Here is a 15,927-nt window from a genome sequence, read left to right on the forward strand (position 1 = left end):
GGGTTTATTCAGCTCACACTTCCACATTGCTGTTCATCACCAAAGGAAGTCAGGACAGGAACCCAAGCAGGTCAGGAAGCAGGAGCTGATGCAGAGGCTATGGAGGGGTGCTGCTTACTGGCTTGTTTACCCTGGCTTGCTCAGTTTACTTCTTTATAGAACCCAAGACTACCAGCCCAGGATGGCACCACCCACATTGGGCAGGGCCCTCCCCCCTTGATCACTAATTAAGAAAATGCCTTACAACTGGGTCCCATGGAGGCATTTCCTCAAGGGAGTCTCCTTTGTCTGTGATAACTCCAGCTTGTGTCAAGTTGACATATAAAACCAGCCATTACAGGTGGGCTTTAGTGACACAGCTGTCTGAGTCATTTTCACCTCTGTAAGTAACCCTTCAGCCATACTCCTGCAAGTAATACCAACAAAATTCATTGGTTCACCAATTTGGACTTGATCAGTATCTGGACCTTGGTCTGTCCTGGGTTCCCTTTCTGGGGTGAGTAGATATGTGTTGTTGCATCTCCCCAGGAAGTTTCCCACAAACACAAGCAGCTATAGGTGGTCTCTCTGGCAGGAGGAAAAAAAGACCTCAGGGCTTGTTGTCTCAGGTCAGGAGTGAGGGAAAAGCAGCAGACATTCCCATCTTCGGTACCTATTAGCAACTCCTTTCCCTGTCTGTCTGTCTGAGATGTGTCTAGCTCCAAGGCACTCTTATGCATTTGCTTATCCAGTCCTTGGCTACCCAGAGGTGTCTTCTTTCTCCCTTTCCAGAGGATTCTAAGGGACTCCATTATAGGAGAAGTAAGTTGAAGAGCCCAGAGCTCAAACTGCCACATCGCATCTGTTTGTTTATGTTTCCTCAGGGACTCTTGTGTGTTGGCAGGTTCTCTATCACTGAAACCATTCCCCTAGCTGGAGGAGGTGCTATGGTGGAGGAGTGGGGTAGGAAAGAATTGACTGAAGTTCTGGCTGCTTCTTGGTGGCTGCAATCTCCATCTGAGCCTTTGACAGCTCAGGCAAGGCACCTTTGTGCCAATTTTTTCTGCCCCTCGCCTCCTGCAGTCCCTAGGGCTGACTTTGAGAGAGTCTTAGTAACAGCCTAGAGGTGTCCCCTGAGGCGTTGGGGGAAGTCCAATGGGGACCAGCCCGGGGTGGAAACCTGCTGCTGCTCCTGCTGCCCCAGCCTGGATTGTGGAGGAACGAAAAAGGTGGATAAAAAGGCAAACATCCAAGAAGAGGGACTCGTGGGGTGAGGCAGGAAACAGAGTTGTCCAGGGAGCTTGTTCATAACCGGAGCCCAGCGTCTCTTGAGCAGAGACTGGGATGGTAAAGTTCTGTGGCTCCAAGACCCGTGGGGTTTGGAAGGAAGGTCCACAGCCCCAGAAAGTGAAATTGCCCCTCTTGGAGGAAACAAGAAGATGGCCACCTGGTTCCTCAGAGGCTGATGGGAGAGACTGAATGAGCCAGGTACCCTAACAGGTGAGAGTAGCCAAGCAGGTTCTTGGAGATAATGAACCAGCATGCTCACCATTCTGAGCCCCGAGGCTGGAAAGGTTCCTCTTTGTCTGAATGAGATAACTCTAAGTAAAGGAAGAGAGAGAGAGAGAGAGAGAGAGAGAGAGAAGAGAGAGAGGAGAGGGAGAGAGGAGAGAGAGAGAGGAGAGGAGAGAGAGGAGAGGGAGAGAGAGGAGAGGGAGAGAGAGAGAGGGAGGGAGGGAGAGAGAGAGAGAGAGAGAGAGAGAGAGAGAGAGAGAGAGAGAGAGAAACCTGTTGGGAACTGGACAGAGGACCAAGGGGAAACCTTGGCTCCCTCTCTTGCACTTTAAATAGATTTCACCTACTGAGGCACACAGCTTGACCTGTGTCTTAATTTGTGGTGGCAGAAGGATCAAGTGGGCTGGGGTTGCAGCTCCTGTTAGAGCACTTGCTAGCGTTGCTTAGTGGCTCCAGCCATTAGGAGTGGAGTGAGCTGTCCTATGTTATGTCCCCCTAACCATAAAGACGTGCTTGGCCCCAGTTTGGCCCCAGTCTGACGGTTCAGCTCCACCTGAGGGAACAAGATATCCTGTCTGGAAAACAACCCAATCTGTTCCTAGTCAATTTGCACACACAAAAAGATCTGTAACTTCCTTTTTTCTTTTTTCAGAGCTGGGGACCGAACCCAGGGGATCTGTAACTTCCTGGTAGCTACCTATGTATGTGTGCGGGTCCCCCCAGCCTCTGGAAATGCACTCAACTTTCATCCCAGGGAAAGGTTGAGGCCCCTTGTTGATCCAGTAAAGCTTTCTTAGCCTGCTAAACTGAGTCTGTCAGCCTCTAGGCCTCATTTTCTTACTTCTGGTGTAACAGATTTTCTTACATTCTTCGGCAGAGAGACCTCCTTCCCCACTCCACCCCCACAGTGTGGCATGGATACCTTCTAAGCTCACTATATAAACTAAAGGCCACCAATGTGACCTGAGACCTCCAGTCTTTTGTGGCCTCTGCCTCAATGGTTAGTGTAAGCTCATAGACAGATCTTCAGGTCCTGGGGCTTTATCGGTGCTGTGTAAACCCAGCTTGGCCTGTCCTCTCTTCCCTGTCCTGTCTCTCCATCTGTCTTCCTCAGTTCCTTCTTCTGACCTCTTCCTCCCAGACTCTCTGATCTCCAAGCTGAGAGGCCTTTCACAGTTTGATCACTGCCACCATGCACCAAAATTCTGCAGGACAAGGTAACCATCCATCAGGGTCTGACTCACAGGTGCCCTGACAGGACTCCAAGAAGCCCCAGGAGCTTCTTCGAAGGATCACAAAGCCTTAGAGATTCAGGGAACCCCCCATGTTTAATTTGTGACTCTGCTGGATCTTATGAGCACAGGATAGTCCCCCGAACCTCCAACGCTTGGGTTCATTTCCTTCTTTCCCTAAACCTGGGGGAATGCCTCAGGCAGCAGAATAAGACATTCCACTGGTCCTGCCTGTCATTTCAAATTTAAACCAAACTGTTTAAACGGGCTCTAGAATCTCCAACCTACCGAACTCATCCAATTATCCACTCAAATCTGTCCACATGACTCCCCCAATGTTGGCCACTGCTGGCTCCAGTTGGGAATGTTTGAAGACCTAGACAACTTTCAAAAATGAACCGGAATATTGTTCGAGGCCCCGCCCCCGCGTACACCTTGCCCCGCCCCCAAGCTCATTTTAACTCCTCTGGTCCTGCCACTCAGCTTCTACTTACAACTGGGTCCTAATGCCCGCTGTTTCTCCTAGGTCTCCAAGCCGGTTCCCCACTGAGATAGGGTGGTATTTTTGTTTGGGGGAACATCTTACCTTAAGCCTTTAGTCTAGCTTTTGTTTCCGTCCCACCAAACATGCATACTCTTGCTTTCATTTCTATTTATCAGCTTCTCCTTGGGCTTTTCAGGCTGTCTGCATCGGTCTACAGAATACACCAGACTGCTTATGGAAATGGAGATCACTGAGTTCAGTCTGTGTATGTTTTGGGTATGGATAACACTGAAAATTGTCACAAGCTATTTTACTTCGCTGCAACGCATGGTCTGGAAATGGGATTTGGCCTGCCTCCTTCAGACCCAAGCATGTTATTTCAAAGTGTCCTCCAAGGCCTCTTTCCTAGATCAGGGTAACTCCCTGACCCTGTGACAGAGAAAGAAAACAACAAAACACCCCAGGGAAAAAGACATTATGTCCTCTTGAGAACCGGTAAGAGCTAAGCGGGTTCCTAATGGAAGCTTCTCTTGTTTACCTCATGGTATAAGGTGTGTGTATTAAAACCAGCTAACAGGATGCTCAGACAGGAAAAGGATAAAAGGGACCCTTTGTCTAAAATCTCTCGATAACTCCAACATCATAGTTTGAAGAGGACTCCCTCAGCTAAATTGTTATATGTTGTTAATATAAATTTAATAACGTTATGATTTTAAAAAAACAAACCCTCTACATACTGCATAACTTATTTTTTTTTCTTTTTCTTTTTTCTTTTTTTTTCGGAGCTGGGGACCGAACCCAGGGCCTTCCGCTTGCTGCATAACTTATAAAGGCTACTTTACGTTTTCTGTAAGGTCTACCTGGAAACTTACAAGGCTTAGTGGCTTTACAGTATGTACAGAGATAATTATTCGTGTCATTCCCTGTGACCTCCTTTTATTAAGGTGATATTGTGCGATAACTTTGGAATTGAACACCTGCCACCTTCAGGATATGAGCTATGCCTGCTTAAAAGCATTGCAGCTGGGCTCCTTCAAATGTTAATATTCCCCCAAGAAAAGGGGAGAGCGGTAAGGTCACTGGACCTTCACCCGAGTGTCTAGTCATAGTTCCCAGCTGGGTCTGTGCAATAGGCCCTAATTATACGAAGTCTCAAGGTTTTCTGAGTGTGCAGGCTAAAGACTAGAAGTGGAAAGGAGGAGGCCTCCCTATACAACAAGAAGAAAGTTGTTACATATATTGAGTTAAGGCTCCAGAAAGCCATTGTATATACTGATTAAAGGCCCCAGTTATTGCCTGCTAACTCCCCTTGGGAAATTTTATTACTACAAATGATTAGTTTATTTGTTATTTTTATACATCACTCTCTCTATGTATTGCTGTTCTTGTTCGTTTTGAGACAGTGTTTCTCTATGTAGCCTGGAACTTGGCTTTGTACTCCAAGATGGCCTATAACTCAGAATTCCTCCTGCCTCTGCCTCTCAACTAATGGAACTATAGGCTTATGCTACCAGGGCCAGCTAGTATGTGTGTGTGCGTGCCTGTGTGTGTGTGTGTGTGTGTGTGTGTGTGTGTGTGTGTGTGCAAAATTACAAATGTCTAGCTCTCAGAATACCTTCTTGGTTCTCAGAATACCTTCTTGGTTCTTGCCAACTTAAAACTTATAACAACCAAAAAAAGTAAATAGTTGAAAGTCCATATACAGGAAATCTTAATTTCCTACAACCAGTCATATATAAATTCCTTAGATTATAATGGTTTATTCATGTTAACAAAATCTGACTTAAAGATTAAGTCTAATCACCTCATGTCTTTGCTAACCTTGTTAAGCTTTTGCTGTTTGGAAAAAATATATATACAACCCTGTGATGTTTGTAAAAGAATACCATAAAAGGCTTGGGAAGGGCTAGAGAGATGGCTCAGTGGTTAAGAGCGCTGACTGCTCTTCCAAAGGTCCTGAGTTCAAATCCCAGCAACTGCATGGTGGCTCACAACCATCTGTAATAAGATCTGATGCCCTCTGGTGTGTCTGAAGACAGCTACAGTGTACTTATATGAAATAAATAAATTAATCTTTAAAAAAAAAAAAGGCTTGGGAAAATGAGGTTCCCAGTCTCTTCGTGGAATGTACCTGTGGTTTAAAGTTTATTTTAATACTAGAAGAGCTTGAAGTCAAAATGTTGCATGCCCCTTTAATCCCAGCACTTGCAAAGCAAATGCAGGTAGATCTCAGAGTTTGAGCCCGGCCTGGTTTACAGTGAGTTCCAGGACAGCCAGGACTACACAGAGAAATCCTGTCTTATAAAATCCTAATCTTATGAGAGTTACTAACTTATTATAAACTTTTAAAAAAGGTTAAGACATAAAAGTTAATGATCGGGGCTGGGGATTTAGCTCAGTGGTAGAGCGCTTACCTAGGAAGCGCAAGGCCCTGGGTTCGGTCCCCAGCTCCGAAAAAAAGAACCAAAAAAAAAAAAAAAAAAGTTAATGATCAGGGCTGGAGAGATGGCTCAGCGGTTAAGAGCACTAGTTGCTTTTCCAGAGGTCCTGAGTTCAATTCCCAGCACCCACATGGTGGCTCACAACCATCTGTAATGAGATCTGATGCCCTCTTCTGGTGTGTCTGAAAAGACCAACAGTGTAGTCACATACATTAAATAAACAAATAAAACTCTAAAAAAAATTTAAAGCAAATTAACCTTAAGTTAGGGTTGGGGATTTAGCTCAGTGGTAGAGTGCTTGCCTAGCAAGCACAAGGCCCTGGGTTTGGTCCCCAGCTCCGAAAAAAAAAGAACCAATAAAAAAAAAAAAATGCACTTGCATGGCAGGATGTCCCCAGATCCAAGTAGGACCCTTTCTTACCGTTGGATGGGTAAATTGCATGCTACCCTCATGGCGGACAAGGATGCATGGGAAAATAAGACCTACAGAGGCAGGCCGTTCCTGTGTCTAGTCAAACCAAAAAGAACTTCCTCCTCATCTACAGGGAAGATGAATTTCTGATCACATCTCACGTGATGTCGTGGATTCTATTGCCCAGTGGAGGATCTCAGAGTCTGCACCCATTTCCGAAATGTGTCAAATAACAGAGAGGCAGATGGTAATTCCTCTGCCCTCAATGTCTCTCCAACTGACACATGAGGATGCTGTGAACAGGGGAAGCTTGAGCATAAGCTGCCCCCTGGGCTGGAGTGGAACCTGAGTGCTGGTTGTCCATGCCTTTTACTCTGGCTGTCAAACGTTCCTTTTTGCCAGAGCTAATTCCAGGGTCCACACCCTAACCACCGCTGTTCCCTGATTAAAGGAGGCGACCAGGTGCTCTGCCAGCCAACTCCCAGCTTTGTAAAGTTATTCAGGACACGGCAGCGGTGTCTTTGAGAACCTTGCTAGACAATCCTATAAAAATCCACTCCTCGAATTGTTTCTCCCCCCCCCCCCCCCCCCCCCCCCCGAGCTGGGGACCGAACCCAAGGCCTTGCGCTTGTTAGGCAAGCGCTCTACTGCTGAGCTAAATCCCCAACCCGAATTGTTTCTCTTTTAAATTGCCAGTTAGGTGGTGACTTTAACAGACTCCTTTTACAAGGCTTCCAGGTGCTTGCTTGTTCCTTATGCAGGAGTCGGATGCAACAAACTGCTAATTAAGGTTACTGTTTCTCCAGAAACTCTGGGACCTGGTACGTGGTCCAGCCAGACAATTCTACTTAACCTTATTAAGCAAAACGTGTATGAACGTTGTCTCTTAATGCTCCTCACAAGTTTGCACAGTTATTTACTTCTTGACTTTTTTTTTTCTTTTCTTTTTTCTTTTTTTTCGGAGCTGGGGACCGAACCCAGGGCCTTGCACTTGCTAGGCAAGCGCTCTACCGCTGAGCTAAATCCCCAACCTACTTCTTGACTTTTGTTTGGATCTTTGCCATCTGTTGAACTTTATTGTTGTGCCGGGAGATGGACCCTCCTCTGAGGTACTCTAACTGCTGCTCTTTCTGTAGTGTCCCCTTTGATACTTCGAAGAGCAATTTGCACCCTATACCCCTTAAAGCAGTCCGAGTGACCTCTGACTTGGAGAATCCAACTCCATCCAACATCCCTCTTTTAACCACTCTGGACTTTGTTTCGGGACTCAGAACGAGAACCATTAGCAGGACCAAATCCGGGTTGGGGATTTAGCTCAGTGGTAGAGCGCTTACCTAGCAAGCACAAGGCCCTGGGTTCGGTCCCCAGCTATGGGAGGGGGTGGGGGGAGCAGGACCAAATCCTTTTCTACACTAGGCAGCCTCTCTTCGCAGCGGCTTTCAAACGCCTTAGAGAATTCTGCGATCAGCTTTCACGACCAAGTTCATTCTCTGTGCTCCACAAGCAGATCTGAGTACTATGAAGGATGGTATCCGTGCTCTCCTCCTCCGAAGATGCTGCTTCCACACCAACAAATCCTAACTGGTTTGCGATGGGGCCCCAAAACACAGGAACCAGACAAAAAAGTTCAACCCCAAGCCTCCTCCAGGGCACTGGCTTTAGTCCCCACCCACTCAGGCCCCTCCTACCGGCCTTAGTCCCCTCCTACTCGGGCTCCTCCTACCGACCTTAGTCCCCTCCCACTCGGGCCCCTCCTACCGGCCTTAGTCCCCTCCCACTCGGGCCCCTCCTACCGGCCTTAGTCCCCTCCCACTCGGGCTCCTCCTACCGGCTTTAGTCCCCTCCCACTCGGGCTCCTCCTACCGGCTTTAGTCCCTTCCCACTCTCGCTCCTTCCCTGGATCCGTTCTTTCCTCCTAATTATCCACATACTCACATTTTACCCTGTTTTTGTTGTTGTTGTTGTTTTGTTTTGTTTTGTTTTTTTAATTTCTGAACTTCCCCTCATACCCAAACAAAAGATTCCGCGTTAGCCCTCCCAATGGAGGTCACCCCGCAGTAGCCACTCACGCAACGTCGTCGCTACGGCTCCAACAGGTACAACGCAGCCAACCCAATCAGATTAAGGGAGACATGACCTCGATACAACAATACGTAGTCACTCTAAAAATCAAACCGATTCCCTGGGATTCCCTGGCTACCGCGGGCCTCCCAAACCGCAGAGGACCAGGCTTAATGGCTGCCGAAAAGGGAGGCATCTGTGCCTTCCTAGGGGAAAAATGTTGTTTTTATGCAAACCAATCTGGCCTAGTACAGGAAACTTCTAAACAATTATTAGAAAGAATTCGAAACAAGACAAGAAGCAGACAATAGTTTCTGGAAGGACACCTGGATTGCTTGAGGACTGTGGATTCCCACCCCTCCTACCCCAACCCGCACCCCCACACCCGGAGAGGCTCAATCATTAGGACCTTTCTACAGTTGCTCTTTGGCCCCGCCCACTCTACGGGTCCCTCCCACAGAGACTACAGGCTTCCCTGCCGGTCAGGATTTCTTGGCCCATACCAGCCATCCTCTCATCCCCTTCAACTTGTCCTTTCCATTACTGAGGACTCAGGCTGCGGTGGCTCACACCTTTCACCCCAGCATTTGGCACGTGGAGGCAAGATCATCAGGTGGGTAAAGTCGTAACAAATTCGAGACCAGTCTGTCTACGTGAAACCCTGCTATAAGATCACAAGACCAAGTCTGCATTAAGCCGTGGTTATGTGGTTGTACTTATTGTTTTTTGTTTTTGTTTTTTGTTTTTTTTGTTTGTTTGTTTGTTTTTCCGGAGCTGGGGACCGAACCCAGGTCCTTGCGGTTGCTAGGCAAGCGCTCTACCACTGAGCCAAATTCTCAACCCCGGGGTTGTACTTATTGCAGAGGACCTGGCTGTGGGTTGCCAGCACCCACACGGTGGCTCACAACCATTTCTAACGCCTAGGGAATCCGATGCCCTCTTCTGGCCTCCAGGAGCACGAGGTACACACACACACACACACACACACACACACACACACACACACACACACGCAGACGCTCACACGCATAGTAAACCTGTAGAGAGATCACCTTGTATATTGCTTGGATGCCTCACCTGTCCATTAAAAAGCTTATGGCCTATGGCTTAGGGAGGAAATAGAGGCGGGACATCGGGAGGAGAAAGAATCCTGGGAGGGGAGCTGGCAAAGAGGCAAGCAGAGGAACTCGTCTTGGTACCTGAGGGCAGGTAACGTGGCAAAATGTAGGTTACAATAAATGGATATCTTTAGTCGTAATCTAGTCAGAATAGAACCTAGGTAGTTATTTGTATGGCTACAGTATTTGTAAATATAATTTGAGTCTGAGTCTTATTTCTGGGAACATGGGGCTGGGAGGCAGAACTGGGACTAAAATTCGACAAAACGGTTTTTAAAAATACTTTAATGCTTTCGAAGCAGAAGCAGGTGGATCTCTGAGTTCTAGACCAGCCTGGTCTATGTAGTGAGTTCCAGATCAACCAAAATGACAAAGTGAGACCTTATCTTAACAAACAAAAACAAGACAAAACAACAAAATCACACACAAAGAGATCTAAAAACAAACCCAGACCAGATAAACCAAAAACATACTATGCTTGGGACTGGAGAGATGGCTCAGTGGTTAAGAGCACTGACTGCTCTTCCAGAGGTCCTGAATTCAATTCCCAGCAACCACATGGTGGCTCATAACCATCTGTAATGGGATCAGATGACCTCTTCTGGTGTGTCTGAAGTCAGCTATAGCGTACTGATATAAATATAATAAATCTTTAAAAAGTAAATCTTAAAAGGGGTGTGTATGGGGGTTGGGGATTTAGCTCAGTGGTAGAGCGCTTGCCTAGCAAGCACAAGGCCCTGGTTTCGGTCCCCAGCTCCGAAAAAAAGAAAAGAAAAAAAAAAGTGTGTGTGTGTGTGTGTGTGTGTGTGTGTGTGTGTGTGTGTGTGTGTGTGTGTGTAGGGAGAGATGGCTCAACAGTTAAGAGCACTGGCTGCTCTTCCAGAGGACATGGGTTCAGTTCCCAGCAACCACAGGGCGGCTCAGAACTGTCTGTAATTCTAATTCCTGGGGATCTAACACTCTCAGACAGACAGACATGCAGGCAAAACCACCAATGTACATAAAATAAAAATAAATTATTTTAAAAAATACTGTGTTCATTTTTTCATTAATGTTTATTTTTTATTTTATGTGATTTTCGGAACTCCTGAAGCAAGCTGGCTGGCCGGACTAGCCTCTAACAGCAACCTCTGTTTTCAGAGGCTAGACCGTGCACAAAGTTGAAAACTACAGAGGAAGCCTCCCGATGTTAACCTTGGCATCCCTCATAGCACAGGCTAGAGTTTGGGTGTGTGTCCCAAAGTTCACATCTTGAAGCCTTTTTTCCGGTTGCGGTTTTTTTTTTTTTTTTTTTAAGATTTATTTATTTATTATATATAAGTACACTGTAGCTGTCCCCAGACACACCAGAAGAGGGCACCGGATCCCCCTACAGATGGCTGTGAGCCACCATGTGGTTGCTGGGAACTGAACTCACGACCTCTGGAAGAGCAGTCGGGTGCTCCTAACCGCTGAGCCATCTCTCCAGCCCAAATGTGTAGCCCAAGCTGGCCTCGAACTCGTGATCCTCCTGCCTCTGCCTTCTTCAGCAAATCCTACCGGTGTGCGCCACCACAACCGGCCCGGTTGCGGTTTTAATGGGAGGGGCTTATGTCACTAGATTAGTCTCAGTCTAGGCAGAGTTAGCTAGCTGGAGGGTATGTTGATATGAGGTGAGTCTATTCCTGTGTGCATGCGTTCCTTCCCACTCTGTTCCCTGCCGAGAATAAGGCCCAAGCTCGCTTGAACTGGCTGTGTTGTAGGGGTGACCTTGAACTTCCGATTTTCCTACTCCCTTCTCTGCTGGAATGGCTGCAGCTCCAGACCCAGTTCCTGCAGTACCAAGCAGCGCCCCCTAGTGGCTGAGCCTCGGCCCTGCTTTTTCCCTTCCCTCCACACAATCTCTTCCTTCCAGCTTTGGGAGGTGTGACAGGGTCTAGAAGCCTCTGGAAGCTGACCCATGCTCCTGGACTGGCCAAGCACTAGCACTGTGAGCCAAATGTCCTTTTTTTACATCATGAACCATGTATCCTGTTACAGTAACAGAAGAACTGACAGGGACAAGAACGCAGAATTTCCTCTTACTGGGTTCAGCAGCATCTTTGAGCCTAAACTCCACTCAGCGTTCACATCCCCATTCTACAGATAAAGAAACGGAGGCACATAGAGGGGAAATAAACCCCCAAACTGTCACAGCCTCACATCTGTCTGGAAAAATTAACTTCTTTGTGTCTGATATTTCCTCATTTGAATAATGAATTTCAGGTTTGCTTTTAACATTTTTTTTAAAATATTTGTGTGTGTGTGTGTGTGTGTGTGTGTGTGTGTGTGTGCCTACAGAGGCCAGAGGTGTGATCTGATCCCCTTGAGATGGAGTTACAAGGAGTTGAGGAGGCTGGGAATCAGCACAAGCTTGTAGGACGGTGCTGTTTTTTGGTTTTTGTTTTGTTTTTTCTTTCTCTTCTCTTATTAGACTTAAGCTCTCGCTATGTGGACCAAACTGGCCTCAACCTCATGGGCTCAAATAATCCTCCTGCCTCAGCCTCACAAGCAGTACCTGAGTCTGTAGCTAGCTATGTGTTACTCTGCCTGGCCTCAGGAGCCAGGTGTTAAAACTCCAGGGTGGAAAGGTCTTATGATGGAAACCATGTGCCCTCCTGGCAGGAAAGTGTGCATGCTTACATCGTTGTCAAAGCCATCAGGGCTGGAGTGGTGGTGCACCCCTTCAACCCCAGATTCTCAGGAGGCCAAGGCAGGAAGAGACTGAAGCAGGAGGGGTCCAAGCTTGAGGCTAGCCTGGGCTACATTGCAAGGCCCTGTTTCAAAATAACAATTTAATTATTTATTCTATGTAAATACACTGAAGCTGTCTCAGACACACCAGAAGAAGGCATCAGATCCCAACACAGATGGTTGTGAGCCACCATGTGGTTGCTGGGGTTTGAACTCAGGACCTCTGGAAAAGCAGTCAGTGCTCTTAACTGCTGAGCCATCTCTCCAGCTCCTCAAAATAACAATTTAAAGGCTCCATGTGGTGTCTTATGCCTTTAAAATTCCTGCTGAGATAAGTGAAACCCTAATGTTCAAGGCCAGCATGGTCCCTAGAGAGGGTTCTAGGCCAGCTAGGACCACTAGGAGAAACCCTCTCTTGGGGAAAAAAAAAGAGCAAAACCAACAAAAACCAAATTATCAATTTCTAAAGAGCTAGGGTTGCAACTTAGTAGCATTTGTAAGACTCTGATAAAATAACTTAAAAGCATCCGGCAAGGCAAGACAGGGTTCTGTGGCTAAGAGCAGGTGTTGCTCTTCCAAAGGTCTGGAGTTTGGTTCACATCCAGGCAGCTTAGAACCGCCTGTAACTCCAGCTTCAGATGATCAGACCATGCCCACTTCTGACACACACATAAATAAGTTTTAAAAGAAACAGCAAAAGATAAACTTAAAACATACATTTCAAGGAGCTTAAAAAAAAAAAAAAACACTCCAAGCAACAAAGAAACTAAAACCTGTCCTTGTAACAAAGAGACTAAAACCAGTCCTTACAGGTCTAAACTGGAATTATAAACATGTTTCAGCTGGACATGATGCATACATAGCACTTGGGAGGTTGAGGCAGGAGGATGAGGAATTTGAGGTACTTAACCAGTTTCAAAACAAAAAACAAAAGGGACAGTGTTCTAGCTTCTTTTGGTCACTATTGTGAGCATTATGACCAGAGACAAACTGAGGGGGAAAGGATTATTTTTTTCAGCTTATGCTTTGAAATCCATCATTGAGAGAAGCCAAGAAAGGAACCTAAAGTAGAAGGCCAAGGAACTCTGCTGCATGTTAGCTTTACCCAGGCCCCACTACCTAGGGATGGCACCGCCCCTAGTGGGCTAGGCGGTCCTTCATCAGTTAATCAAGAAAACGCACCACAAATGTGCCCAGGTGCCGTAGGAAGGAAACACTTTTTCAGTTAAAATTCCTTCTTGTCAGGCTTGAGCTGTGTGAAGTTGAGGATCAAGACTAGCCATCAGACAAGGGGAAGAGGGGGCACAGAGAAAATAAGAAATAATTTCCCTGCTTTCTGGACCTAGAACCAAGCCACAAGCTTACTTACAAGGTCGGTCACCAGGTGGCGCTCTCAGCCCTGAGCGGACTTCGGATCCCTCCACCAAGGCCACCTAGTAATGATCCAGCCAAGTTTCATGATTAGAGATTTCGGTTCAGCCAATGGCCACTGCTGTCCAGAGAAGCCAGGGCAGGCCAAGACTTACTCAATGTTTCTTTCAAGGTCACAGCTCATGGGAAAAGCCAAGACTCACCCACAACCCAGTCTCTGATAGTCTAAAATGTATCTATCCCAAGGTCCCCTGATCCCTTGGTCAGAGCTGGATAATTCATGGAAGGCCTTCCTGCCCTTAAATACTGGAGACAGCCACCTGGGCGCAGTGTCAGGCATGGGGAACAGAAGCATTCACCCCCAAACCTCATTTTGGGGATTTTCCTTCTTTTTTTTAAGATTTATTCATTTATTCTATATAAATACACTGTAGCTGTCTTCAGACACACTAGAAGAGGGCATCGGATCCCATTACAGATGGTCGTGAGCCACCATGTGGTTGCTGGGATTTGAACTCAGGACCTCTGGAAGAGCAGTCAGTGCTCTTAACCACTGAGCCATCCCTCCAGCCCTAGGATCTTTCTTTTTTTTCCTTTTTTTTTTTTTCTTTTTTTCGGAGCTGGGGACCGAACCCAGGGCCTTGTGCTTGCTAGGCAAGCGCTCTACCACTGAGCTAAATCCCCAACCCTTACTGAGCTAAATCCCCAACCCTGGATCTTTCTTAAAATACCTCCTCTCATTTTAATTGATTCCTTCCAAAGGGTGAGAAACTATGTTGGCTTTTTATTGCTTGGACCAAATACTTAAGAAAAGCGATTTAATTTTTTTTACATTTATTTATTTATTTACCTATTCATTTAGTAGCTAGTTAATTGGTTGGGTTGTTTTGTTGTTTGTTTGTTTGTTTGTTTGTTTGTTAGAAAGGGTTTCCTGTGTAGCCCTGGCTGTCCTGAAACTTGCTGTGTAGATCAGGCTGGCCTCAAACTCAGAGATTGCAACTTGCTCTTTTGAAAAACTGTGGTCCCAGTCACAGCTCAGGTGTGGAGGTCAGAGGACACCTTGCAAGAGTCAGTTCTGGCGTGGGGATTGAGGGAGGCTGCCACACTTAGCTATAGGTCCTTTCATCTCCAAACCCTCTTGGTGTTCCCCCAGTGCCATACCCATTGTCCTTCTTCTGCCGATTGCTTTTTTTGCCCTCAACATATTTGGGGGCTGGCTCATGCCACCCTGTGTGAGCCCGGCTGGTGCTCTGTGAAGGTGGCATCCTTTTTCAGAACGGAGCTGACGGTGAAGTGGCTTTCCTCACACAGTCAAGCGGTCACTCCTGTGGCAGACCCCTGCCTCTCACCCGGGGTTGCGCAGTTCTGATTGTACTTGCGTTTGGAGATGGCCTGACTGCAGCACCTCAGCACGTCTGACCTTCCCACAGACCCCCTTCTGGGTCAGTTCATTCTGCACAGTGTGGTGGGACAGAACTGCTACTCTAAAGAATGTCACTCAGGGAACAGTGACCCTTAGAAATAGACCCAGGGCAAGGCAAGGCGTGTGGGAACCAGTGCCCTCCCTAGGTGTCGCCCAAAGGCCGGCTTATCTCAGCCCCTCTGCACTCTGCCCCTACCGGTTTTTATTTGCAGAAGCTTCCGTGTACACACAACTGATTACCTTCTACCTCTCCCCTCCACGGGAGCTGAGGGTGAACGTCCCCACCCTCTAACCTCGCTTTTGGTCACTCTGGGGACCACCTTCCATTCTACCTAACAGTCAAAAAAAAAAAAACCAAACCATAACAACAACCACCACCACCTACTTGTTACTCTGAGAGGCCAATGATCCCAGGAATCGTGTGCCAAGAAATAGGACAAAGGCCGAATGTCTATTCGCAATGTGGCACGGGCAGGTTCTCACATGAGATGGTGCCGGACATAAGCAAACACGCCGGAAGTCTCCCGAGGTCCCACCAACCCTCGCCCCGCCCCCCCAAAAGATTTCACTCCAGCAGCCACGTGCAAGCCCAGCCTTGCCCCATGCCCCAGGAACTGCTACAGGTTGTAGAGAAGAGACTTGAAAGCCCACATCTGGCCAGCGGTGCAGCTCAGCAGGGAGGGCGCTCACTTAGCCCAGACAACAAACACCCTGATTTCTAACCCCAGCACTGCATCAGCCGAGGATAGAACAGGGCACCTGTGGCATTCCCCTCCCTGGGCTGCCCCTATACTTTGTAGGTGGGGGTGGGAGGATCCGAAGGTCAGGTTCACCTTGGCTGCCCACCAAGTTCAAGGCCAACCCAGCATATGTGAGACCACTAGGATTTTAAATTATTTAATTAAGTGCAATCCAGAGCTGGCACAGATGCTAGGTAAGTCCTGTACCACTGAGCTACCCACAGTAACTAGATACTAGGCTGGAGTTCTTGTCTGTTTGAGACAGGGTCTTCCTACATAGCTCTGGCTGTCTTAGAGATCACTCTGTACACCAGACTGGCCTCGAACTCACAGAGATCTACCTGCTGGGATTAGAGACCTGTGCAACTCTGCCTGGCTCTGTGAAGTCTCTTAACTTCCCTTTGGATGGGGGTGGGCACTGAAAGAAGAGAGATTTAAG

Source organism: Rattus norvegicus, chromosome 12, assembly GCF_021556685.1.
Source record: "Rattus norvegicus strain SHRSP/BbbUtx chromosome 12, alternate assembly SHRSP_T2T, whole genome shotgun sequence".
NCBI classification, from domain to species: Eukaryota; Metazoa; Chordata; class Mammalia; order Rodentia; family Muridae; genus Rattus; species Rattus norvegicus.